This window comes from Vulpes vulpes, chromosome 15 (genome assembly GCF_048418805.1).
Source record: "Vulpes vulpes isolate BD-2025 chromosome 15, VulVul3, whole genome shotgun sequence".
Classification (NCBI taxonomy): Eukaryota; Metazoa; Chordata; class Mammalia; order Carnivora; family Canidae; genus Vulpes; species Vulpes vulpes.
In genome coordinates, this window is record NC_132794.1 from 80,669,736 (window position 1) to 80,696,182 (window position 26,447).

The window sequence follows — 26,447 nt, forward strand, 5'->3', positions numbered from 1 at the left end:
GTGTAAGGGCTAGATGGAGCGCTACATCAGACTAGAAAGTGGTTTGGGGTTGGGCACCATTCCAACTGTATGCAGATCCTGTAGATAAAATGAGACCAGCCCCAAGGTCCAGTCACCTGGGGGTGGAGAGCACAGGCTGGGGTGTGAGACACCCCTGGGGGTTCAAATCCAAGCTATAGGCTTTCCGGCAAGCTATCTACATGCTCGACCTCCATGTCTCCATCTGTAAAATGGATTTAGCAGTTTCTCTGAGAGTTATTGTGAGGATTCAGTACTGCATGTGAAATGTCTGGACAAAGGACACGATTAATAATTTCCCATTATTTTTATTGTTACCTCAAAGTTACTTCATTATGTTGATAGTCTTTCTGTAATTATCAGAACATTATATTAAAATATGGACTATTCATTTATGTAATAAATATTCCCTGGGCAACTATTATGTATCTAATTCAGACTAGTTCTAGGCTATAGAAAAATGTATAAGAGCTAAGTTCTATCTTCAAAAAGCTTGCAACATAGAAGAGAAAATAGATGTTTGTGATCACCCAAAATAATGAGAACAGCAACAATAATAACCTGGCACCTCAACATGGGCCTCTTCCTGTGGTGTGTGAGCTACAGACCATACAGCCTACAGTTTGCACACTCACATTTTTAAACCTCACAACAATCACTGAGTTAGCCACTATTATTCCTCCTTTATAGTTCTTTTTTTTTAAATAAATTTATTTTTTATTGGTGTTCAATTTGCCAACATACAGAATAATACCCAGTGCTCATCCCGTCAAGTGCCCCCCTCAGTGCCCGTCACCCATTCACCCCCACCCCCCACCCTCCACCCCTTCCACCACCCCTAGTTCATTTCCCAGAGTTAGGAGTCTTCATGTTCTGTCTCCCTTTCTGATATTTCCTACCCATTTCTTCTCCCTTCCCTTAGGTTCCCTTTCACTATTATTTACATTCCCCAAATGAATGAGAACATACACTGTTTGTCTTTCTCCGATTGACTTATTTCACTCAGCATAATACCCTCCAGTTCCATCCACGTCGAAGCAAATGGTGGGTATTTGTCGTTTCTAATTGCTGAGTAATATTCCATTGTATACATAGACCACATCTTCTTTATCCATTCATCTTTCGATGGACACCGAGGCTCCTTCCACAGTTTGGCTATTGTGGACATTGCTACTAGAAACATCGGGGTGCAGGTGTCCCGGCGTTTCATTGCATCTGAATCTTTGGGGTAAATCCCCAGCAGTGCAATTGCTGGGTCGTAGGGCAGATCTATTTTTAACTCTTTGAGGAACCTCCACACAGTTTTCCAGAGTGGCTGCACCAGTTCACATTCCCACCAACAGTGCAAGAGGGTTCCCTTTTCTCCGCATCCTCTCCAACATTTGTGGTTTCCTGCCTTGTTACTTTTCCCCATTCTCACTGGTGTGAGGTGGTATCTCATTGTGGTTTTGATTTGTATTTCCCCGATGGCCAGTGATGCAGAGCATTTTCTCATGTGCGTGTTGGCCATGTCCATGTCTTCCTCTGTGAGATTTCTCTTCATGTCTTTTGCCCGGTCCCTGAAGTTCTGACCGACCAAACATGTCCAGGGTCATCAGCAAGCAAAAACAGAAATGGAACCTGGATTGAGGTTTGTCACACACCTAGAGTAGAGCAGTGGCAATTGGGAAATCTTCTCCCAGTATAGGAAGTAAATTATAGACTGAGGACCTGTAATGTTTCTGGGACCTTTCCAGCTTTATCAAAGGATCCCTCACCTATCCCCGGGGCCCTAGAACATAAACATCAGTTTCCCTGCCATCCCCCAGAATGGGAACAGGAAGAGCTCCAATCTGGCCCTTGTCCAGGGGCATGAACACGCCGCCGGGTTAATCCTCCGGTGCATACGCCGCAGTCTATGAGCGCTAGCTCAGGCAGTAGGTCCCCAGCACACTGAGCTCAGCCAGGAGGACCCGGGAGGTCGAGCCGGGCCCAGAGCATGCCTTGGTCTCAGCGAGGCCTCCTCAGCCAACAGCACTTTTCTGGCCTAAAGACTGAACTCTTTTTTTCCACCTGCTGAAGATACTGCTCAACCGCTCAAGGGTCCTCCGTCAGAGTCCTCAGAGATGGAGACTATGTCTTTGCAAAGTCTTTTTTCCAGGATCAGTAACCCAACCCCCTTTACAAACGTCTCCCTTGAGAAGGTGCCCAATTGTCCCCTAATCAACAATAGCTAATCCAAAACTCCAGTAGACCAGGGATGGTTCCAAAGAGCCTGGGAGAGCCAGACCTCCAGCACCTGCCTTTACCCCAGCCCTGGAGCCACAGGGGTTCTCGTCCTTAGGTTTTCAGATCCACTGCCCTAGACCAGACCTCACTCTGCTGAGTCAGAATCCAACTCCCTCAGCCTGGCTTACAGGCCCTGAGCCCAGAAGCCCTGACCAGCCCCTGCCAGACACAGCTTTCCAAAACAGGCATTTTCATGATTGTTGTTTTTAATCTTGTTATAAGGAGCACACAATTTCTCCCCAGTTCCTTTGGGCAGACACTAAGGAAAACCGTGTGTGTGTGTGTGTGTGTGTGTGTGTGTGTGTGTGGCCAGAAGGCCTGAGTTCCCCGACTAAGCAGGGTTCCTCCCATCCTTCTTTTCATAGCTAATTTAGTTAAGTGGTTAAACAATGTAAATCTGGCAGCTCCCCTTCGTTAAAGCTGCAAGATTGAGGACAGCTGCCGCCCAGCTACCAGCCCAAGGATAGAGCCTCCACCAGCTTTCCTGAAATAGCAAGGCTCACTTCCGTCCCTGCTTCCCTGAAATAACCCTGGGGGAAGGATACTGCATTTCCTACGCCCAGACCACTTTATTTATTACCATCTAATGAGTCCATATTTGGAGAAAAAAATCACCACCATGTGGAATGAAATCACATGGTTATAAAGATACCGATGTTAAGGGTTTAAATTCAAAGGAGCGCTCAGTGAGATTGTGTATGTATGTAAATAGGCGTGTACTTCTCAGATGGGGAGTGTGTGAACTGAACCCAGTCACTGACAAGCAGGGGACCTGGCAGGACCAGCAGGATTCCTATAACCTCAGCTGAGGCGCTTTCCAGGACATTCTTTCATCTCAGATTCAACTAACCTGGCTGAGGATAGCAAGGGAGTTCAGCTCCTTAAAAACACAGTAATGGGGTGCATGGGTGGTTCAGTCATTTAAGTGTGGGACTCTTGATTTCGACTCAGGTCATGATCTCAGGATCCTGGGATCAAATCCCACATTGGACTCCTAGCTAAGCAGGGAGTCTGCTTGAGATTCTCCACCCCCCTCTCTCTCTCACTCTGTCCCTCTCCCTGCTCATGCTTGCTCATGTTCTCTCTCTCTCTCTCTCTCAGATAAATAATCTTAAAAAAAAAAAAAACACAAAGTCACTGCCACATCAGTGGTTGTTAGCCCTTGCACTGTTTTAGAGGAACTATTTCCATGCTACCTCTCAATTATCTACTTATTTAAAATAATTTACTCTTTTTGCATCAGGCAACTTTACCTGCAAGCACACATTCCTCCTGACACATGCTCCCTTCATTTGATGTTCTGCCTAAGGCTGTGAAGAGCTTCAGTGACTTTTCCTCCTAGGTGCACACCAGCTCTACCTTGTGTACTAAATGCATTCCAGAAAAGTTGCATGGAAACCTACTCTGATTTGCAACATACTCCCAGTGTTCAGTATTTACGGTCCCTTGAGTTGGTTTGTGCAGTGAAGAATCACTTTATAAATCACTTATAAATCACTTTATAAATCTATAAAGGATCATGCATGCTCCCACAACGTTTCTCAAAATGAGACGTGCCTTTACTAGGTTACACAGCTAATATTTTCAGAACAACTTAGGCTCCACAATAAAAATCATTCTTTCTGGAACACAGCCCTTCTAGAGTTGAGCAGCCCTCCAGAGTGACTCATTCTAGAATCTGGAGCAAGAGAGAGGGTCAATATGGTTTCTGTGTTTGTGTTGGAAGTGCAAATAATATACTCCAGAGATGCTAACTAGATTTCGGTTCCATCATTGACTGAAGGGTCAGCAGTTACTACCTGAACAAAGAACTAAAGTTGGGGAACCAGGAAATGGCATTTTTCCAACTGACCAAACCTCCCCTGACCTCCCAGTTGATGGCACACTACAGAGGGACATGCCTACTGTAGAGCCTAGTTCAGTTTCATAATGCCGATAACCATCATCATGAGGCTCTCTCTACAGCACTGCATAGTTTGTGACACTACCAAAAACCTGGGCCCACTGGTGGGATTTTAATTGTTAGTTGGGAATCTATTAAGATATTTTTTGTGATCAATTTATAGAAATTTTGTAAGTATGTTTGAAAAAGCTATACATTCTCCACATTTGGGAGACAAATATGGTACATTGAACCCTCTACAATGTATTTTTTTTTTTTTTGGCACTTGATCTGTCCCAACTGGTGTCTTTTTTTGTCCCATTAGTTGTTAACACAGCCTACTTAAAATAGCATTTCTTTTTTTCCCTGTATTGATGAAAACTTTTGTTTACTACATTTGATACTTTGATATTCATCATGGAAAGTACAACGCTGTCATATCTTCCTTGTGGATTTTTTCTTTTAGTCGGGTAAATGTAATGCTATTTACCATATTTACTGTTTCACCCTTGGGTTCCACCCTGTCTCCTATTTGTTCCCACTCCTGCTTTCCTTTGATTTGGGTTCTCTACTATATCTTTACCCATTGCTTTATTTTTATTATTTTTGTATTGATTGGGTACACTAATGCAACATTTATATTTTATTTTTTTGTATCTTATTTTTTAATCTTATTTTAACCCAATATGAGTCTATGATTCAAAATGAGAGTTGATCCCAATCATTTTTTTCCAACCATCTTATTAACAAGATTTATAATGCTTAGTTTTATTCCTATTACTTTATTTTATGGCTCTTTTAAATTTTCTAGATTGACTGTAGTTATTGTTTTAACTTTCCCCTTGCAATTTGAAAATCTACTATTTTTATTCTATTAGTAGTTGACATTTTATAAATATATGTTGGAATCTATTTTCACTAATTTTCATTATCAAAAATAAATCAGTGTCAATTGGTTATTCCTGTGTAATATGAGAAATTTACTCAGCTTTTCCTTCTTATCTTCTGGTCCTCTAATTCTTAGTTTAGTGATTTTAGTGGGTAATCTAAACTAGATCATCATTACTAAATTTACATTTTTAGTCATGTGTCCTCTTTTGAAAATTATTTTTGATATTTTTATGATGTTTTAATAAAATATTGAGTATTACATTAATTTTGTTTAATGGCTGTTTGTTTGGGGAAAGGGAAGGTATGTTTACCTGTTTGACTATTTTTCTCACCAGTCTTCTACATCACGAGTTTTCCATTCTTGAACTTGATGTTTTGATTCCTCACTCAATGGACTTAAGAATTATTTAATAAGTTTAAAAAATTTTTAGGACATTCAAAGGGGGATGTACTTTGGAGCTCATGTATACAAGAGAAGGTCACTCTGCTGCATAAGGGCATGCATATCAACCTGGCCAGGCACAGGAGCTGAGGATGTCAGATTTTCTAGCTAAATTTGAATTTTTGATAAATACCGAATAACTTCTTAGTATAGGATACTGTCATTATTGTCTGGCATCCCACATTTTATCTGACATTCTCATTTGGGCCACAATCCTTTTTTCCTCACACTTCTGTAGACAATGATCGTTGTTTCCTTGGTGTTTCAAAGGAGAAGTGGGAGAAGGTATCTACTTGGATCCTCACTGAATTTGTTTTTATTCTTGAAATTAAAATAAATTATCAAGATAAGTCTATGTATTAAAAACCTATTGTTAATTTTGTCTGGTATTTAGAAAACTCAAGTCTTTCTTTAGCTCAGGAAAATTTCCACCAAATAGTTCTTCAATGAGGACTCCACTTTTATTGGTTCTTCTTCTGAAATTCTAATATTTATAGGGGCCTCTGACTGGCTCAATCAGGGAAGCGTGTAACTCTTGATCTTGGGGTAATGAGTTCAAGACCCACGGTGGGTGTAGAGATTACTTAAAATAAATAAATAAATAATTTTTTAAATTCCAGTATTTATATCTTAACTGTATCTCCTGTCCATGCTTTTCATATATTCTCCCATTATTTGTATCTTTTTATCCTTTATCTCTTAGTTTGTGATGTCCAAGTTGAATTCTGCTCCAACATAACTATTTACTACAAGATTCACCTTGCTGTTCTCTCCCTCTGTTTCAATTTGAAATGAACATTTATTAAAATCTCAGGATTTATTAAAATCTACTGGCTCCCTTAGCCTGCTTGTTTTTCTCTTTATAGCTCTGTACTCAAATTTCATAAAAGAAAGGTCCTTTTGAAGCTTGTTGAAAACACAAATCAGGAGTGTCCTCAAAATTTCTCCCTCTTACAAAAATTATATTTCATAGGAAGATATTTTCTCTGATTCCTCAAGAGTGATGGCTTCTTTCGAACTGTGCTATCTTTTCACTTATCTGACAATTATATTCCACGTGTTCATCATTACAAAAGGAGTTCAATATTTGTTCAAAATCAGTGGTTGAGATCCCAGTCTGCATCATTCTAACCCAAGGGAATGGAAATGAAAGAAAAGACAGATTTAGGTTTACTCGAGTCTTACTTTACTGATCCAGCAGCCTGGGGAAGACAGGGAGCTACGCAGTGAGCAGATAGCCCTGCACAGAGCTCTGCATCTCGCTCAATTGTCTTTTCTGAGTTTTGGAGGATATTGGATATTTTCTGGGAAAGTGTCCTTGTTCTTTGCAGAGTAGTGTTCTCAGTGACCTGAGCTCCTGAGTTCATGGCCCACAAGTGCTGTCTGGAGGTTGGTGCCACTGCAGGTTTGTGAACTGAAAAGCATTTGCATCCACGGATTTCCTAGGCCCGCCTCCCCAAACCCCTCCACCACACCGCAAAACTATAGGGCATTGGGGAGATTCTTTCAGCCTTTCCTCCTAGAACTTCCCAGATAAATTACTCCTTTACATGTAAGGAACTGCACATCCTCACAGAACTAACCAAAAAGAAATTCCTCAACATTTTAGACTCAAAACAGTCACACTCCCCTACTCTCTGCAATTTACATTTCCCCCTCTGTTTACAATAACTGAACACATTAGCATGAAAGTTGCTTGGGATAATTTCTCATATTCCACAGTATACATATTTTGCTGAATATTCTTCTTGAAACTAAAAGATTTCACTTTTCTTTCCTTTGGAACAAGTGGTATATAAAACACTGGATAAACCCTATTTTAATTTGGAAGCCGTTCCAGGGAATATATTGTCCAATTTAACAATGAGTTCCATTGTCAAATTTATTCTCAATACAAAGAGCAGCCATAGATTATCAAAAACTGCAAGCTGGTCAGCGTTCTTTCTGTAGGTTTCTGGTGGGATGTTTTGCAGATAACATTTTGTGTAGGAAGCAATCGTAGTTTCATTCCATGATAGGCAAGTTGCCAGTAAATACTAAATCAAGTGGCAATAGAGTCCCTAAAGAAAGTTGTTCCTGATTTATGATGATAGTTCCAACAATACTGCTGAACTTTTTACACATTGAAATGACCACTGAGTTATGTTTCACATTATATCAGAGAACAGCCAGCCTGCCAGATCCAACATTGCAGCTGGAATGCAGAAAAGCCCCATTATGTTCTCTTCCAAAGTCTGGGAAAAACAATTTCTTATTCCCAAAATGTAAGTACTTATTTGCTTTTCCCCAGCACATCTCACACCCTGAATCTATGGTGGCATTTTAAAAAGTGGAAAACAGTCTAAGTTTGAGGAGGGACATGTAGGGGGCAGAAATAGGAATGGAGGGACCGAGAACCAGGAGAAGAAGGGGAAACAGATCAAATAGCAAGGAGTCACCAACGGCTGAGGAAGGGTCTGAATTATTTTGAGAATTTATAACATTTCAGATTTATTTACCAGCTGCTAGAGTTGCCTGGAGCCCTCACCTGTGTGTGTGTGTGTGTGTGTGTGTGTGTGTGTGTGTGTGTGTGTGTGGGTATGGGTGTGGGTGTGGGTGTTTGTCTGTCTATCATCATAGGTTCTCATATTCTGCTCCTGGAGCTTTAGGAAGAGCCTATACCAGTATCATCCAATGAATAGTACAAGCCACACACGTAACTTTAAATTTTCTGACAGCCATATTTTAAAAAACAAGAAGAAACCAGTAAAATGATTTAATAATATAACAGACTTAACCTAATATATCCAAAACATCACTTCAACACACAAAGTGCGTGAAACTTACTGAGCTAGGTTACCTTTTTCTTCTCACTCCAGATCTTGGAAATCTGGGGTGTATTTTACACCACCCACAGCACATCTCTCCTTGGACTAGCACACTCCATCTCAGTAGCCTCACCTACAGAGAGTTCTCTCTCTATGCGAGAACTTGTGGGACAGGGCAGGCTGCACAAAAAACAACAATCACCCTCTAGGTTCTAACATACTCTAACATACTTACTTCCCTAAACCGGAATCTCGCCCCCCCCGCCCCCACCCCTGGAGGCTCCAGAACACACCTCTCGGAGGGCACCATGGCTGCCAGCTCCTTGAAGGTGGTACATGAAACGTGGTTCTCTCGGCTGTCCCATCAGTCCTCGTTACTCAATACGTCAAACAAAACTGATTCAAAACCCCAGGACCGGGGCATCTGTGTGGTGGTTAAGCAGTGAAGCATCTGCCTTTAGCTCAGGTCATGATCCCAGGACCCTGGAATCGAGCCCCATGTCAGGCTCCCTGAGCCTGCCTCTCCTCCCTCTGCCTGCCACCCGCTGCTTGTGCACACATGTTCTCTATCAAATAAATAAATAAAGTCTTTACAACAACAATAGCAATGAAGACAAAAACCCAGGACCTGGGAAATACATGCATAAAGGCACCTTGATATACCAGCACTGTCTTTAGTAGACTTCCAAGAGAAAGCCATACTTTCTCCCTTGGTCTCCACTGGCCCCAGTCAACTTTGCCCTGGGATCATTTCTCAACAAATGTTCTCCTTTCTTCCGCCCTGGTCTCCCTTTCCAGATTGAGCACGATGGTGGTGGGCATATTTCTGCTGAGCTCATCTCTGTGTCCTGTCCTGGGGAAGATGGTTGCAGGGGTGAGGCTGGGAGGGCGAGGCTGGCCCTCCCTTCCCTGTCAGACCTGCACCAGAAGGTCAGAAGCTAGACCAGTGAATCTACATGGAACGAAAGGCAAGGCTGGGGGTACTCCCTCGGGGCTTCTCCTGGAGAGTTGCATCATAGCCTGCCTGTCAGTAGCACCTGAAGAACTGATGCCTTATGTCCTGTCTCACCCTTCTTGAGATCTGCCTGGAGTTAAGTTTCTGGAAACTGGCTCGTCGTCATCTTCATGCTAGCCCACAACCAAGCCCCGGACTTTATAGATCCTTAGTCCACACTTCTAATGGATCTAAATTCCATTCAAAATTGGACCCTCACATGGGATGAAATGTGACACACGGCTGGGAACCATGTTTGTTACCTCCAAGCCTCTGTCAGCCACTGACTTTCTCCACAACCCTAAGCAGTAGACATACCACAGCTCAAGTAATTGGAGACTTAAACCCACCAGCCAAAAGAGCAAACCCTACTGCTGCCTGTTGGCATCCCAGGGCTGCAAGCAAGTCGGGACACTTTCACAGCTTTGCTGTTAGAGCTCTGCTGTGGCCCTAGTTGGTGTGCTGGAGGTTGCATCCATGTCCTCATTTGAATCCAGTCCACCCACTTGGATTAGAGCCATGCCCCAGATCCAGGTAGAAGCATTGATGCCCCTGTCCAGTCCTAACCAGACTCCTTTTCAAGTGCTCAGACACCACCCCATACTTCCAGCAAGGAGCCAAACAGATCAGGTAGGACAAGAGTAGCACTACCTTCATCTTCCACCTGTGCCTAATGGAAATGTTCGCTATTAGCCCAACTACTGAAACAGATTTCCCCTTGGAAAATGACACTGGCTTGGAGCTTGCCTGCATCTACCAATCTATTCCCCATTTCCTCTTCCTCCTGGCCGAAGCCCCAACACATGGCCCTGCCAAGTACCAGAAGTAATGACCCATTTTTTTCCTGCTTTCCCTCTTCTTAGGAGGCAATAAGCTAAAGAGGAAAGGACTTTTGAGGCTGAGAAATCTGCTTTTGAATTTTGAATAATCTCAAATTTGAATCTCTTAATCTTTAATAATTCTGTGGTCTCAGGTGACTTAACATCTTTGAGCTTCCATTTTTTTACTATTGAAATGTAATAAATCCCACTTTATAAGGTTGTCAGAAAGATCAGAAAAGGTGATATTCATAAGATATTTAGCATGTAACAGACATTTGTGCTCATTGGCTAGTTACCCCTGAACTGGCACTTTGCCCAGTTGTGACTACCAGCCTCTTCCCTCTTCCTTCTTCTCAATCACCAGTAAGAGCATTTGACTCTGCTTGATGCCATCCATAGCCTGGATCGATCCCAGATTGTTATTTTCCATTGGTCTCCCATAGACTGTCTAGCAACACCCTTGCTCATCCCCAACTTTCTTGTCTTATTCTCTGCCTGTGGCCAGTACTCCTTTGGTCCTTCACAGGCCCCTCCTTGTCTTCTTCCAAGAAGCCACATACCTTGCTCTTGATATCTGGATTAGGGAGAGGCATTAGCCTCAATCACCAGAAGGGCTGGAAAGAGATGAGGAAGTAGTCCAGTTCTCAGAGATTCCTAATATAGCATTTCACTATAGAAAATAGTTTCTCTAAATACAGGCTTGATGGATACGACAACAGTTCATCGTCATGGTCTTCTCAGGGGTATATCTTTTTTTTTTTAATTAATTTTTATTGGTGTTCAATTTACCAACATACAGAAAAACACCCAGTGCTCATCCCGTCAAGTGTCCACCTCAGTGCCCGTCACCCATTCCCCTGCAACACCCGCCCTCCTCCCCTTCCACCACCCCTAGTTCATTTCCCCGAGTTAGGAGTCTTTATGTTCTGTCTCCCTTCCTGATATTTCCCAACATTTCTTTTCCATTCCTTTATATTCTCAGGGGTATATCTTAATAGGTATGATGTTTTTTGAAAATCAACCATGTATGAACCTTCTAATAAGAGCAACCATTGGATATTGTTCTTGCCTCTGCCTGGAATTTATTCTAGAACTCTGCCCTGTTAGGTTATAGGCAAATGTCTCAGGGTAACTGAGATTAGTTCCCATGACTAACCCCAATAACTCAGTTACTTCACACACAAAAGTATAGCTCTCACACAATATTTGATGTGATTCAGGCAGTCCCCTTCACCTTGAACTATATGACCTAGGACAATAGTCTCCAAGGTCAGGGAAAGAGGAGGCACACTGGCCCTTCCCTGCTCCGCTTACAGTCTGTTGTCAAAACATCGATCCACTGCAAGGGAGGCTGGGGAATGTGGGGAGCACATGAAATACTGAAAAGCAGAGCTCTGCTCTGGTGTGTGTGTTGTTGTGTATGTGTGCGTATGTGGGTGTTTATAGGCTGCTAGCACATGTATGCCTGTGCCTGGGCCTTTTAAATTTCTCAGGTATCTTAGCACTGCTCCTCCACATCCTGCTATTCCTTTGAGGTACTTGTGATGGGTACTTGCACAAAGTGCTTTATTTATTTATTTTTTATTTATTCATGAGAGACACACAGAGAGAGGCAGAAAAATAAGCAGAGGGAGAAGCAGGCTTCCCACAGGGAGCCTAATGTGGGACTCAATCCCTAAACCCCAGGATCATGCCCCGAGCCAAAGGCAAATGCTCAACCGCTAAGCCACCCAGGCGTCCCAAAATAAATGCTATTTATAGCATTTATAATTTATAAATATAATTTCAATCTAGGACAACTCACTCAGCTTCTGATGACTGTTCCTTATAGTAACAATAAAAATTTTAAAATATGTCATTATCAACTCTTCTCAAAGTTTTAGGTTCTATGCTAATAAGCACTTCACATTTATAATCAATTCTCACAATTGGTCTATGAAATAGGTGACATTTTTTATCATTATTTTACTAATGAAGGCACAGGTTTATAAAGGTGATATAACTTCCCATAGTTAAAAGCAAATAAACAAAAGCCTTAGGATTCTTGGCCAGCCCATGTGACTCAGCCATTGTGGTGGGCCTTTCCACCATACTGGTCTTTGGGGAAATGCTGCATGACCTGCTAAAGACAAAAGCTACCTGGAAGCTCACAAGTGAAATGGTTCCTACGCATTTTCTTGTTTAGATTGTAATCCCAAGAAATATAGAAAAGTATTGGGAATGTTTACAAACATGTGAACTTCTTCTTTTACAGAGTACATGGATTTTTTTCTTACAATGCAATAATATTTTCATTGAGACACCAGCAAAAATCCTTAGCACTGTTTACTGTAGCACTATGGAGCTATGAAACTGAGACTGTAGTATGATATAAAGAAACTGTTTTTCTCAAATCCAACTGTTGTTGGATTTATTTGACTAAACCCCATTTGCTAGACCAGCTTTAGAATTGTTGTCAATGAGAAAAGGCAATAATTCTCCATCAAATTTGTTCCTAAACTTTTACAAATTTATTTTTCCTCACTATTTTAATTTGCTGTGATTTTTTCCAAGAGTCTGAAAATTATTTTTGGGAAAAATAGATAGATGTTCTATATCAAAGTTGCAAATAGCTAAGTGCTCATGAAGACTTATACTGCTTTCCATAGAGGGTTTTTGATTCAGGTCAGACTGGATGTCAGCAGTCCAACCCATGAAGCCCACGTGTTGAAAGAAGAATAGTTTGACTTTTGCTCCATCCTCTCTCACTGGATATTCATTTTCATGTACCTTTATGAAAGTACTTGTGTCCTCTCAGATTCCCACATTGCCAGAAAAAAATAAATATCAGCACTGACCATAAAAGTTGTTTTGAAAGCACATCTTGCAAGTCACACTTGTTCAATGTCCACACTAAAACTGTATTTCTAGTTATTTCTTTCAGTTGCACACAGGAGGAAGGCTTGGATTTCCAGCACATGTTTGTTCCCAGAAAGCTGACTTAGCCTTGAATTTTGCAAAGGAGCAAAGGAGCTACTTAGCCTCCCCATCTTCAACCTGGGTGCAGCCCAGTAACGGTGCAAATGAGACTGGACAGAACTCATTCCTACAGCTAAATCCCCAAGTTTGCTCATAAAGCATCTTCCTGTGCCACTGTCATCAACTTGTCATGATGCTCCAATCAGCATTCCTAGGAATCCATGCACCTGGCCATCCATCCACTCCTGAGTCAAATTACTTGTTCTGGGGCACATCTTCTACTCAAGGAGCAATGAGACCCTGGGAAAATCCAATCCTTCCAAGACCAAACTCCCAGACTTAAATAGTGGGCCAGTGCTGAGAGTATGTGGACCTTGCCCTCCTTCTCAAAGGCCTACACAAAAGGCACGGACGCTTACAATGCTCTTTATGGAATAACCGGCTAGGCATCCAGTATATAGAGTCCATAAAGTACATGGCAAACTTTCCATTCAAGATGAGTTTCATTACAACTTGGTTACAATTTAGTATCCCCCCAAGGAGAAATATAAATTAAAAAGTCAAACCTTGGAAATGCTCCTTCAGTTATCCAATCTCAGGTCACCAGCTAGGACTTAGGAAATCCTGAGGACAGGCCTGCATGAATAAGAGCAGCCCCTTGGTTGCTCAATTCCCAAGATTTTTCTGAACATCACTAATCCATTCCTCTCTCCTCTTGCAACCCTCAATGAAAGAAAGATATATATATATATATATATATATATATATATATATATAGAGAGAGAGAGAGAGAGAGAGAGAGAGAGAAGGAATCTGTAACAAGATAGTAATATCAATCATTTAATATTTGAACAATGCTAGAAATAAGTGACCCATTTGAGAACCCTAATGCTATAAATCACAACTTGGTTGACCTTTTATAGACATGAAGTGCAGAGTTATCTGATTTGAAAACATGAACGTACTCTAGGCCCAATCAAGGACACATGTGGGCCAAAAGATAGGAGATAAATCCCACCAGGTTTTGCCCCACTGGTGAAGTCAGTAGAGTCCAGTGGTCTGAGATATGCTGGCACATCTCCTGTCAGGTAAAGGGCACACTTTTGCACCTTGTACTTCTCACCACTCAGAAAGCAGATGATGTTTGCTAGGCCTTGTGGACTTGGGACACATCACAAATCACACTTAGAAGTACTGATTTGATCATTTATCAAATGATCCAGTAAGCTGCTAATTTTGAGTGGGGCCCAGCTATGTACAAACTGCCCTGCCTCCCGGGCAATGCAGTATTTGGTGGATCAGGATTCTGCAGAGCATCCAGAAAGTCCCTGCAGCAGAGCTGGCTCACAGACATACAGGAGGTTGGAGTCACCTGTCTATAGTTGAATGCCACTTCCTATTTGAAAAACACCTCCAGGCCCTGGTACAAACAAGCTCCAAGCCAGGGGAGACCAAGGTACCACGGAGCTGGGGCTGGATGTAATCAGAGGCCCCATATGTCACAAGGTTGAGGGGGCACAACAGAATTCCTTTGCACAGAGGAACTGGTATGTTCAAGATCTGCTCTATGCAGACCCAAAAGGAAGAGAACATTACATAAACTGATGTCCCAGTCTCCCACGTCACTCCTGCTGTTGCACCATTACCTCTCCTTCTACTCACATCCATGGACTCATGGAGCTTCCCTGCCACCAGCTGCCAGAGGAGGGACTAACTGGGCGGCTCCCACACCTGAGTTGGCATAAGTTGGTGATAACCAGAAATAGACTACTACTGTATTCTATCCACTCCAGGGTCCCTAGAGGACAAGAGTAAAGGAAAACCCTCCTGGGTTTTCATGTGGTGCATGAATTTGTATGAAGAAGTAGTCTGAGGTATTAGGTACATGATTGCTGGGAAGCGCTGATGGCTCGGCTGATGGGTCAGAGCCCAGAAGAACCTAATTAGAGGATCAGGGGAATGAAGCAATGTACAGAAATAAGACTGACCTCTCCCCTCACTGCCACTGACCCTCATGTGGAAGTTGTGCTTCCTGTCACTATAGCCTTAGGCTTTGCTAGATCAGAGACCCTGGTTCAGGGAATGGCACAATGATGGTCAGAGGAGAGGCTTTTCTCTAAGTGAACACAATAAAGATTTTATTCAGCTTGAAGTTGGAACTCTCATCTAGTTGCTTTGGGACCATTAATGCTAGTGAGCCAGTAGGGCAAAAAAAAAAAAAAAAAAAAAGGAGGAGGAGGAGAAAGAGGAGGAAGAGGAGAGGAGGAAGAAGAATTGGGAGGCCCTGGATTCTGGTTGTTCTGATGAGCTAGGGCTTCTCCTATATAATGGATTCTGGGAGGATCTATATAGAACCTGGGTGATTTATTGGTGTATCTCTTGGGGTTTACTCAGCCAGTGAGGATGATAAACAGGCAGTTGCAGAACTTCCAGGTAACAGGACAAGACAACCAAGGACTTAGATGCTTTGCATAAGAAGGTCAAAGTTCTTGCTCCAGGTAAGTGACCCACACCAGCCCAAGTGCTGGCCAAGGGCAAGGGAAATCTATATTAGTTGGAGGAATAGTCATTGAATGCTAGTTATTGCTACATAGCCAGATGCAGTAGTGACTGTAGCTTGTTTTACTAATACTTTCAAATTAAGCATTTGCTGAGATTGCCAGCCACTACCTTGAAGGCAACAGGTCTAAATGGGTGGAATGAGCAGATATGCCTGGTACAAGGGATAGTCTGTAATGGATACCTCTGGGGCATCCTTTCAGATGCTCATCCTTACCTCCCTCTTATCTTAGCCACTATGGAGCAACCAGTACTTTGTCTGAGTTGACATGCTTCACACAGGTACAACCTAGAAGCATCTTGTCTCCTGCCCCACTATTTTTTTGTCCAAACTGCTTTGTCTGCAGATGCTCAACCCAGAAATTTAGGGGTGATAACACTGTATCAGGCATTCCTTGACTAATGGGTGGGAGCCAATGGATAAATGTTTCCCTCTTCTCTCCATAGAGAAGATACTGAAATCCCTTTCACATGGCTCCTTAAACTGTTCAATGGGATCCAGCAACCAGTTGCCTGAAACAGTGGCCAGCATGACATGTGACTCCTTCTCTTCCCTTGCTTGACTCTCCTGACCCTTACTCCTACCCCTCGGGTCCCAATAAAGAACTTTCACTCAAGTCTCTGTTTCAGGATTTGCTTTCTGGGGAAAACAGACTAAGATACATCATCCATTTCTAGCTACCACCTCTGCCATCTGCCAGCCCCCGGTCACTCCCTTTCCTCCACGTCCTACCACCCCTACGTGACTTTAACGTTCAAGCCCTATACCTGAGTTCTCAGTCTTTTAATCATCTCAGTGACCTTCACCCCAGTCCACTTTATCAACTTGCTTCCATTGTCTCCCCAGAACATTGTCATCACTGATAACTGCTGAATTCATAAGTCCAAAATCTACAAATCCCACACTTCCTCAACCTTCCATCTGCAGTCCTTTTCATTTAATTACTCCCATTGCACCAGTGTCATAATATCATCAAGACTTTTTGGCCCAGGAACTGTCTGTTTTCTCATTATCTAGCAGGCTTCTCTTGTCTTCTGGGTTGGTTTTATTTTTTTTAATCCTGTTAAGATTCCATAGAACAATATTTCAATCACACTTGCCAATTTTCACAACTCCCTTATTCTTCCATCTCATTTCTTGAAAAATTCCCCCCAGAATTAATGCATTTGTCCAACTTTTTTTGTGCTAATATTCCAGGTGCTAATCACTGTTAGAGAAAAACCACAAAGCTGAACAATTTGGTGCCATTCTAATAGCTGCCAACATTTACTGAGAGTTTAATCTTTGCCAGGCACTATTCAGAGCACATTACATAGATTATCTCATCCTGCTTCCTACATCAGGCTGGAAAGTTGCCCAGAAATTCTGTTCTCAAACCTCTGAAGCTCACTCTACTCAGAACACTTTCTCCCCCACAGCTCAGAGAAAATAAAAGTCATCAATTAAAAACTTGGTACACATCATCCTTCACATTTCAGTAGTGCTCAAAAGAGATGATTCCTCCCTTCGAATCCAAACACTTTCTTTGGCTTCCTTAACACCACACTCTGCTACTTTTTCTTCTACCTCTTTCTCTTTTTCATTTATCTCCCATATTCCTTTTCCCAAGTTGTCTTTTAAATTTTGGTAATCCTTAAACTATTTCATTCTGTCCTGAATCACTCTTTCTGGTTATCTCTTCCAATTGCATGGCTTCTATTACCATCTCTTTAGAAAATGATTCTCTAATTAGATGCTCAGCCCAGATTTCTCTCTTAAGTTCAGACTTACTCAACATTTCCACCTGGATCTAACCAGCCCCTTTGAAGAAACTGAAACAAACTTCCCACATAAACTTTATTTTCTATCTTTATCTCTACCACCATCCACCAAGCCCTCTAATCCAGCAACATGGTCTCTACCTTCAACTCTCCTTCTCACTCACCCTTTCCAATCACTTACTTCCATAGCTCCTACTCCTTTAATATCCCTGGGAATTGCCAATGTCTCTTCATACCCACTCCTATCTCCATAGTGTAGATTACCATCTCCCACCTGCATGACTGCAAGAAACTTCTAGTCTACTCCCCCTCAATTATGCTTGTATTAAATTTACCTCATCAATTTCATGCCCACAAGTCTTTTCTCATGCCTATGAGTACATATTGATATTTTTTTTAGGATTGACTCCCCACCTTGAGCTCCCTCAGAACAGCACTATGTCTTGCTCCTATATTGGTCTCCCCCCAACACGTGCCCTGCCATCCATTTTCTGAATGGATGAATGGCTGTTAAATAAATTAAAGAATGATTTCATCAATTCACAAGTAAATCAGTTTTATCTATGTTAAATTCCTTGTGACTAACTCAATATCCATATTTTGTTTACCTACCATCATTAACACTAAGCACAAACTTGAAATGATAATCATCATTAAAGATATCAAATGAGTGCATACATCTCAGTTCCAGATGATAATCCTAGAACCTTTAGATACATTCTTGAATACAGTGGGTAATATTTTACTTCAATGGACCAGAAGGATCTATGAGCAAATTTGTTAAACTTCAGAAAGGCAGACACCTCACATACTTCCATCTTCATTTTATTTCCATAGCTGGGGTTTTGTGATCTATAAAGTTGGTGAAAGTGGGGCCTAAGTGTCTTGACACAGTGAGCTTAGAAGCCTGGATTCTGGCAATGCTTCATCGAACTGTGTCATGGATAAGGTAGAGGCATGTCTAACAGGCATGGCCAAAAGCAGAGGACTGTCTGTGGTAATTTTCAGACTCTTGAGTTCAGAGGCCACAGTGAGTAGAAACAAAAATAAAAAGGTATGGCAGAAATGAGAGGACCTCAGAGGAGAGGCCAGGCACCTCAGATACAGGGGCCAGTGGACTACAGGTCTAGGGTTCTGTCCTAAGATAAATGTGCTCAAACACTTTCTGGCTCTTCTATCTCCACTCAGGTTTTCATAGTCCTGAAAGACAGAATATGATTGTTTGGGTCAGGCTTCTGTCCCTTGAATCATTCAGCCATGGCCTGGAGCAGGGTGGAGATCCCACACATATCCTACAAGAATTATGAGTTGGATAACACTTACCTTCTATAAAACACATCCAAGAAGTTTTCTTTAAGTTGTAATTGAGACTTGCTTAACCAATTCAAGCTTAATTGCAGTGATGCAAATCTCACATCTATTTTTGCAAATAATTAGTGGGTCATTTCTCTCTTAGTGCATTTAGTCTTTGACCCACAGAATCATGGGCCAGATCAAGCGGTAGCAAATTAATATTAAAATTCTTCATTCAATCCAATGTCTGAGAGGCAGTTATATAAAACAGGGTGAGGGCAAAGACTTTGCTCTGACAGGAGGTGAAGAAAGGAGTGGACCCACTGTCTCATTCAGCATGGAAATGGGCAGAGCTGGGCGACTGGGAGTCTGAGCTGTCCCTCACATGTGCTATCTACAGCAATAAAGAATCCAGGGCATTAGCAAATGACACCAAATCAGCCTGCACCATTTAGCACTGACATGCCTGAGTGTGAACTCTCCATAAAATGCCACAGTGCAAAGAGAATAAGAGTTATAGGGGACCTGGTGACCTCCCCAAATCATACATACTGCCCATCCCTGAAGGCTGCTGGGAGTCATGGGCCTCTCAGCAGAGAACAGATTTAATGTACCCCAAGGGATCTACTCCCACACAAGAGTGTAGAAATGTTTGGAAAAGGAGAACTTTGTACTGAGCATCCTGCACAGATGTGTTGCATCAATGGCAGTGCTGCTTAGGGACTTCCCTCCCAGTCTGTACTTAGAAGGGCAGACATTGTCTGTCTGAGACCCTGGAGTCACCCATTCCAGGAATTTGGTCACAACCACAGACTTCTAATTTGTAATAACTGTCATTGTTCTGTGGTCATGCAAAAGATCCCAAATGCACATGGTACAATTTCTTTGGGATAAAAAGCTATGATGTCTCAGAGAAAGTGAAATGTTTTACCAAAATGCGTTCTTCTGCAACTACCACTTTGGCTTATTGTGAGATCCTCAGCCCAGGATTTATAGAGTACTTGGTAATGATCAAAGTGGCTTTAATCCTCCAATATAACCTTGCACCTTTCTGTGAGATAGATCAAGCAATGATTCAGTGGTTCATCCATTCAGTGAGCAAATTTTGAGTAAGATTTGCCTCTCTGGTTCTTAGATGAAATGGAATCATGACTGCAGTTTCCCTGTTCAGCATGTCATTTGTCCTAATACAGTTCAGCATGTCATTTGTCCTAATACAGAGTCCAACACATTATTTTAACTCATCCTAAGGAGTCAATCAAAATGTCGTCTATGTTAAAAAAAAAAAATGGTAGAGTCAAGAAAATCCTACCCATGTTATTTTGGCGATCAAATCCGAATATTGACTCTGTTCAAGATAGGACTCTTGCTCCTATCTTGGTCTCCCCACAACACATGCCCTGCCATCCATTTTCTGAATGGATGAATGGCTGTTAAATAAATTAAAGAATGATTTCATCAATTCACAAGTAAATCAGTGTTATCTATATTAAATTCCTTGTGACTAACTCAATATCCATATTTTGTTTACCTACCATCATTAACACTAAGCACAAACTTGAAATGATAATCATCATTAAAGATACCAAATGAGTGCATACATCTTAGTTCCGGATGATAATCCTAGAACCTTTAGATACATTCTTGAATACTATTCAAAAACATTAAATTTAAAACTACAGGGGCCCCTGTAGGTGGCTCAGACAGTTAAGCATCTGCCTTTGGCTCAGGTCATGATCCCAGGGTCCTGGGATAGAGTCCTGCATCATATCGGGCTTCTTGCTCAGTGGGGAGCCTGTTTCTCCCTCTCCCTCTGCCTGCCACTCCCCCTCCTTGTGCTCTCTCTCTCCTTCTCTCTGCCAAATAAATAAATAAAATATTTTTAAAAAAGAAAGAAACCACAGCTTTCAGTATTAAATAAAATTTTAACAAAAAGAGTAGACAGAGGAAGAGATGAAAATAAAGGATTGGTAAGGGAGAAGAAGAAGAAGGAAGAGGCGAGGCTGAGGGAAGGAAAGTAGCAGTATGGAAAAAGTAGTTGAAGAGAAAACTATGGGAGATTTACTCCAAGGAAACAAAGAAGAAAAAGATTAATGATAAGAAACAGAAAGGAAAGCAAGTAAAGAAATGAAAAGGACATGAGTGAAAATAACAGAGACAAACAAGAGAGAAATGGAAATCTAACATAAAAATAATTAGTATACCTAAGTAAATACTAGAAAACAAATTGCAAGATACAAAAGGTATCCAGACACAAATAGGATATTTCTTTCAATGAAAAAAACATAAATACAATACCAAGTCTTAATATGTCCCAAAAAAGAATATAGTATAAAAAATCAAGATTTGTGCAATAAAGAATCATATTCATTGAGAAAGTAAAAACTAGTATCCTAAAAAGAAAACTATTAGCTGACTATAATCTTCTCCTCAGCATTTCTACACATATAACACAATGGAACTACAGAAATTTGAAGGAAAAGTGTGACTCGGGAGCTCTAGTACTTCCCAAATTGTCATATGTCTAGATTATTGGCAATAGAAATACAGCTAAGATAGGTAAGTCATCCGAATGTGGATTATCTATGAAACTTCCTGATAATTATTACTGAAAGCATAATCCAACAAAAGCACATTAACCAAAATTAAGTATAATCAATTGGGAACATGACTATTAAATAACTTACAGTGAACATTTAATGTACTAAAACCTAAAATTAAATATAATAGACCTTATATTTTAAGTAACTCAACTGAATCCAAAAACAAAGCTCAAGAATATTTACAGAAATACAAAAACATTTAGCATCTAACAAGGTATATCTGATATCCAATAAAAAAGAATTACCAGACATGTAAAGAAGCAAGAAAGTACAACCCACAATGTGGAGAAAAATCAATGAACTGAAACTAACCAAGAAATGAAACAGATGACTCATTTACTAAACTAGAACATTTTTTTTACAAAGTGATGACTGATTTCCATATGCTCAAAGAGGTGGAATGTTGAACATATTAAGTAGAGATCTGGAGCATATAAAACTTACCACAATAAATTTAACTTCTACAAATGAAAACTATAAGGTGTGAAATAAAAAATACACAAAATGGGATTGATAGCAAATTAAACATTGCAAAAGAAAAGATTAGTGAACATGAACACATAGAAATAGAAATCATTCAGAACTACTGGGCAGCTCAGTCAGTTAGGCATCTACCTTTGGCTTAGGTCATGACCCCGGGGTCCTGGGATCAAGCCCCATGTCAAGCTCCATGCTCAGTGGGAAGCCTGCTTCTCCCTCTGCTCTGCTTGTCCATTCTCTTTCTCAAACAAATAAAATCTTTAAAAAAGAAACAGAAATGATTCAAAGTGAAACAAAGAGATATAACAATTTTTTAAAATGAGAAGAGCATTAGCAAACTGTGGGAATATTTCAAGCAGCCAAATATATGTGTTAAATTGAGTCCCTGAAGGAGTCAATAGCAGACTGAAAAAATATTTGAAGAATTGCTGGAAATGTTCCAAATGTGAAGAAAATTATAAACCCACAAAACTCCAAAACTTCCATTAACCCTTAAAAAAGAAACATGAGGGATCCCTGGGTGGCACAGCAGTTTAGTGCCTGCCTTTGGCCCAGGGCGCGATCCTGGAGACCCGGGATCAAATCCCGCATCGGGTTCCCGGTGCATGGAGCCTGCTTCTCCCTCTGCCTGTGTCTCTGCCTCTCTCTCTCTCTCTCTCTCTCTCTCTCTGTGTGTGTGTGTGACTATCATAAATAAATTTTAAAAATTTAAAAAAAAAAAGAAAGAAAGAAAGAAACATGAGGAGGACCACTGTAGTGAGGTCAGCTTCTACTTCTACCCAGTATCAATGAGTAGTGTGAGTCAGCTCAGCATTCCCCTACTCCCTATATGTGGCGTCATCAAAGCCCAGTGGGGAGCTGAACTTCAGATGGAGCCAGAATCATAGAGACTAAAGTAGGCAATATGAAGCAGGACTAAACAATACTGTTTCTAATTCTGCCCACTGTGGATAGGGCCAAGTAGGGAGTTAGACTCTGTACCAACCTGGTTGATGCCTCCTTCCCAGCTTCCCCACAGTGTTCATATAGTCCAGAGGGAGCCGAGTCTCCTCTCCCGTGCAGCATCAGTGAGGTGGAACTGATTGGTCAGAGGCAGAACTTGTTGGCACTTCCTTCCCACCACCATCCTTTGTGGTTCAGCAGATCTAAGTAGAAAGCAGTGGAGCTTCCTTACCTATCCTGCAGCACCAAAGCAGGAGTCAGCCTTTCAGTCCTCCCTCTTTGATGTTAGACACTCAGCAAGAAACTGAGCTTACACCTCCACTCAGAAGCAATAAGTTGGTGAGAGTTGGTTTCTACTTCACCAGGATGCATGGCATTGGCACAACCTTGGGAGCAGCTGAACCTCCACATCAGTCATTTGCAGTGGGCCAGTGCTCTACTTTTGCTCTGGTTGTGTCAGTGGTGCCCAGCAGGACACATGACAAATTCACCCACCTGCCCCAAATGCTACACCTCAAAAGGGGGATTACCTGCTAAAACAAAATTAAATAAAACCCAGAGTCTCTTAATATAATATCTAAAATAGTCAGAATACAAATGAAAAATCACTTATACCAAGGGCCAGGGATATCACAACGTGAATGGGAGATATCACACAACAACATTCAGATAAATCAGATGTGAGAATTATCTGACAAAGATATTTAAGCAAATACCACAAAAGTACTTCTATCATCAATGACCAATTCTTTTTAAAAAAATGAAAAATAGAAAATCTCAACGAATAAATAGAAGGCATAAAGACTTTTTAAAAATAGAAATTATAAAACCAAAATGTGCAATGTTAGTCTGCTTGGGCTACCATAGCAAAATATCACAGGTGGGTGACTTTAACAAAAAATTTATTTTCTCAGTTCCTGAGGCTAGAAGATCAAAAAGTGCTGGAGCATTCTATTTATGGTGAGAGCTCTCTTCCTGGTTTGCAGAGAACCACCATGTCACATGTTTCCTCCCATGCCCTTTGTGCACGTTCAGAGGGAGAGACAGAGCTTCAATGTCCCTCACTTCTCTTTTATAAGGACACCAGTTCTTTTAATTTAGGGTCCCACATTTAAGATCCCATTTAACCTTAATAACCTTTATAAAGGCCCTATCTCCAAGTACAGTCACATTTGGAGTTGGGGCTTCAACATTAGAATTTTGTAGGAACACAACTCTGTCCATAATATGCAAAACTAAAATAAAAAAACTGACTGGATGGATTCACTAGTGGAGTGGATGTTTCAGAGGATAGAACAGTGAACTTGAGTACAATTTACCCAATCTGAGCAACAGAGAGAAAATAAATTGAAATAAGTAAACACAGTCTTAGATGCCTACAGAACAATAACAAAAGAATTGATTTGTACCATGAGATTCAAAAAAAAAAAAAAAGGTGAGCAATTGGACTAAAAGAGTATTTGAAAAAGTAATGGATAAGTATTTCCCAAAGATGAAAAAAAATCTACAGATTTAAGAAACTGAATGAAATAAAAATAGAATAAACACAGATAAATCCATACCATGATATATCATCATAATTAAATTTACAAAATCTAAAAGACAATGAAAAAACTTGAAAGTAGACAGAAAAAAATGATACATCATTTATAAGGGATCACCAATTTGAATGACAGTGGAATTGTCACCTGAAACGTGGAGACCAAAGTGGCACAACATTCTTCAAGTTTTGAAAGGAAAATATAATCAACTCTTACTTCTGCATCTGGCTAAAATCTCCTTTTGGAAGAAAGGACACGTGAAGAAATTCTTCAATGAAGGAAAATTAAGGAGATTGGTTATTAGCAAGCCTACCTTTAGAGAATGCTAAAAGGAAATTCTCTAAGCAGAAAGGAAATGATAACAGAACTTAAAAAGAAAGAGACAGAATATCAGGATGGTTAAAAGAAGACCAAAGATAAATATAATTTTCATGAGTTTGTTAAGTCATATTTGATACGTAATATCAAAGATTATAACACACCTTCTGATACAGTGTCTGTAGTGGAAATGCTTAAGAACAATCATATTTAAAAAGAGGGGAGGGTAAAGGCACCTATTGAAAATAAGGTGAAACTAGTAAAATGTCAGTAAGAGTAAACTTGCATAAGCATGTTGTCACACCTACAGCAAACATTAAGAAAACTAGTTTTTAGGGAAGCCTGGGTGGCTCAGCAGTTGAGCATCTGCCTTCAGCCCAGGGCATGATCCCGGAGTCCCAGGATCAAATCCAACATCAGGCTCCCTGCATGGAGCCTGCTTCTCCCTCTGCCTATGTCTCTGCTTCTCTCTGTGTGTGTCTCTCATGAATAAATAAATAAAATCTTTTTTAGAAAAGAAAAGAAAGAAAACTAGTTTTTACAAAGCAGGAGCAATACTTTCATAAGGCATAAAATAATTTGAAATCAGCATAAGAGACAACAGGAAAATCTCAAAACACTTGGAAATTAAATATATCCATAGGTCAAAGAGGAAGTCTCAAAGGAAATCAAGATACATTAAACAGAATAAAAATTAAAATACAACAGGTCAAAACATGTGGGATGCACCTAAAGTAGTGCTGAGAGGTAAAGTCACAACAATAAAATGTTTACATTAGAGAACAGAAAAAGTCTGTAATCAATAATCTAAGTTCCTACCTCATGAAACTAGTAAAAGTAGAGTAAAATAAGTACAAAGCAAGCAGAAGCAAGGAAGTAATGAGGATAAGGGTAGAAATACATGAAAATGAAAGCAGAAAAACAATACCTATAAAAAGACCTAAATCATTGATATCATATTTGCAACAAGGGTTATCACTACAGATTCCCACAGCTACTAAAGAAATAATAATAAAATACTATAAACAACATGGCACTCCTAAATTAAACAACTCAGAAGAAATAGACTAATTTCTTGAAAACCACAAACTATTGAAACTCTACCAAGATGAAATTAAAAGTCTAAATAGTCCTATAATAATTGTAGAAATTGAGTTTGTAATTTAAAAGTTCCTAAAAGAAATATGCCTAAAAGATATTTCTAAAAGAAATATCAAAATATTCAAAATATTCCTAAAAGAAATCTCAGTTGGTTTCACTGCCCAATTCCACCAAACATTTAAAGAAGAATTGATACCAATTTTCTACTATCCCTTACAGAAAATAAAAGAAGTGACAATACTTCCCAGCTCATTTTAACAATACAATAAAACTGCAGAAAAAAATATTTCAGAAACCTAGATATATCAATCTACAACAAAATATTAGCAAGTTAAACTTAGCAATCTATAAAAGGAATTTTTATGACCAAATAGAACTTATTCCAAAAAACATGAAGCTGGTTCAACATTTGAAAAATCAGTATAATCCACATGTCAACAGGCTAAAGAGGAAAAGTTATAACAGTATATCTACTGATACGGAAGAAGCTTTTGACAAAATCCAAAGCCATGATAAAAATCTAGCATCCACAGTCACGATAAAAGCTCCCAGCAAACTAGAAATAGAGGGGAGCTACCTCAACTTAGTAGAGTATCCACAAAAAGCCTGTATGAACATCACAGATATTAGTGAAAGACAGCTTTATTCCTAAAATCAAGAATAGAGCAAGGATGTCCTTTTTCACCATACTTATTAAACATAGTAATGAAAGCCCTGGCCAGTGCTTTAAGAAAGAATATAAAAAGCATACAAATTGAAAAGCAAGAG